The sequence below is a fragment of the Aplysia californica genome, unplaced genomic scaffold, assembly GCF_000002075.1.
Source record: "Aplysia californica isolate F4 #8 unplaced genomic scaffold, AplCal3.0 scaffold00303, whole genome shotgun sequence".
Lineage (NCBI taxonomy): Eukaryota > Metazoa > Mollusca > Gastropoda > Aplysiida > Aplysiidae > Aplysia > Aplysia californica.
The window spans coordinates 91828-94514 of NW_004797573.1; positions in this window are offsets into that span (position 1 = coordinate 91828).

Here is a 2687-nt window from a genome sequence, read left to right on the forward strand (position 1 = left end):
GAGAGAGAGAGAGAGAGAGAGAGAGAGAGAGAGAGTGATTACAGTCACTCAAAAGGCATTTTTGTGTGTTTGTTAGAAGCTATAAATCAGTATTCTACTATGAAGGCAAATTTGTAAAAAATAATGTCCAAGGAAACAAATAAAAAAGGAGGACGAGGAGGACGAGGAGGACGAGGAGGGCAAGAGAGGACAATGACGACCACAACGACGAGATGGAGGCGAGGATGAGGACGTAGACGAGGAATAAAATAAGGAAAGTTGGAAAGGTTTGAGAGCTGTGCCCCTTGTGCTTACATTTTAAGAAGTCTTGAAGGGGAAAACTTGATGAACGATAAGAAATTATTGGGCCAAGGGAAGTAATCGAGTAATATATAGAATGATCTAAATATATTTGCTTACCTCCCTGCTTTTACCTCCGTTATTTTATCCCCCCTTTTTTTTAAACCTACTTTTCCTCAAACCAATACCTATGCGTATGTGTGTGAATGTATACATAAATGTGTGTGCGTGCACTGTGTATGTATGTGTGTGTGTGTCTTTCCCGCCCCGTGCGCGCGTGTGTGCGTGCGTGCGTGCGTGCGCGTGTGTGTGTGTGTGTGTGTGTGTGTGTGTGTGTGTGTGTGTGTGTGTGTGTGTTTCTTAACACAAAAGCGGACTTCAATACTTAAACCCTGATAAACTTACGTATAAAATGGGTGATTTGGGGTGGGATAAGGTTGTTGTTTTTTTACTGGCGTACTGGCTGGCAGATGCAATTATCATTTACATAAATTTATAACGCCGTTCTGTGGTCTCTTCTCGTCGACAAACGAATCAAAGTTAGATAACCCAGTCAGGCGAATAATTTTTGTGTGGCACGAGTTGTATGCCTTACTTACACCTTTGGCGTGCGAGTAAGCTCTGCTAATGTGGTTTACGAACGATCCTAGACTTTTAAAACGATGTGTACAAATGTACTAAAATCAGTCAACTTTTTTCACCTTTTCTTTTCAATTTGACTCTCGGATAAAGTTTATTTTTGTACTTTTTGTGTGCAATTCTGAAAGATAACTTGGTCTGCTTAAACCGAAGACGGGTAATATGAAAACTGCCGGAAGAAAATACAATCCCCATTATTTATATTTCCGTTTTAAAGCAGTGTCTGTAAAGTTCCGCTCATTGTTTATCAAAACCCGGAACAATCACTTGATCATTGTCAACCACGTAAGATGGGTTCAAGCCTCAGCTCGGGCCGACATTGTGTCCTTTGGGAAGGCACTTTACACGAATGTCCCATTTAGCCCGGTCCTTCCGGAGATGGATGTTAAACTCGGAGGTCCCGCCTCTTAAATAACATAATAGTGTCGATCTGGGCGTTAAACTTATACCATTTCACCACTTTCAACAAGTTGGTAGGTTTCCCTCAATGTCTGAGAAATCGAACCACCGGCGTGCTCTGCATGTTTTTGCTTTTGCCAGCACATTCAACGTCAATTTTCTGTTCCGCTCTTTTTACGACTTATGTATGTCGAAACGAAAATAAAAACTTTTTCTTAAAAAAAAAAAAAGATTTAAAGCAGGCCTCGACCCCCACCCACACAATTTAGAAAATCTACAACACGGACTTTGACTCTGCCTGACAGGGCTAACCCGGGCTGATAGGGATACAACGTCCCAGCAGTGAAAGACCAAAGTTACTCGATAAAAATTCTCCTAATACGAGACTCGAACCCGGGTCTTCTGTGTGCGACAATAAAGCCCCAAACAGCTACAACACAGATGCAGGTAAACTCTTAAAATCTAAAAGTTATGTGTATTAAAAACAATTGAGATTCCAAAAGTTTTATGATCACATGTTGCGCAACAAAACTGGTATTACGAAACATGCCATTGTTTGCAGTTGGGTACACTACGACTAGAGGAAGATAGGGTAAAGTCAAGGAGGTAATATACGTTGCAAGTTTCTTGGGTAAAGTTCACTTTGCCCAATGAGAAGAAGAAGAAGAAGAAGAAGAAGAAGAAGAAGAAGAAGAAGAAGAAGAAGAACAACAACAACAACAACAACAACAACAACAACAACAACAAGAAAAACAAAAAGAACAAGAGGAACAAGATCATAAACTAAAAAAGCCAAAATGATAACAACAGCAGCAGTAACATGCACAATAATATCATTTGCATCATCACCACCACCACCACCACCACAACAACAACAACCACAACAACAGCAGCAGCAACAACAACAGTAACAACAACAACAACAACAACAACAACGCCATCTCCACCTAAGAACAAACTCAAACACTTCAAAACGGCTGACAGCAATGACTTAATGAATCAAGGTGAAGAAGGTTCAATATTATATATATTATATATATATCGTACCTGCCAGCTGCGTTCTCTTGTCTACACCCGAACAAACAAGATCTATCGCCACTCAACCAGCAGACAACTAACGTGCCATATCCATGTCAAACCTACTGTAACATGATGAAAGAGGCTCGGAATTTCGTGGGCCGGGCACTCCCTAACAACAAAGGGGACACTACTTCATCTGACAAGGGAAAGCAACAGCACAGCTCACTGCGCAGGGGGGAATAATAGACAGGGGCGCTGCACCCCCGTCAATAATTGGCTTGTTGATGACAGCTGAAGGTGCGTTCAGACACCCGAATGCGTACCCTCGTTTTGTGTGTGTGTGTGTGTGT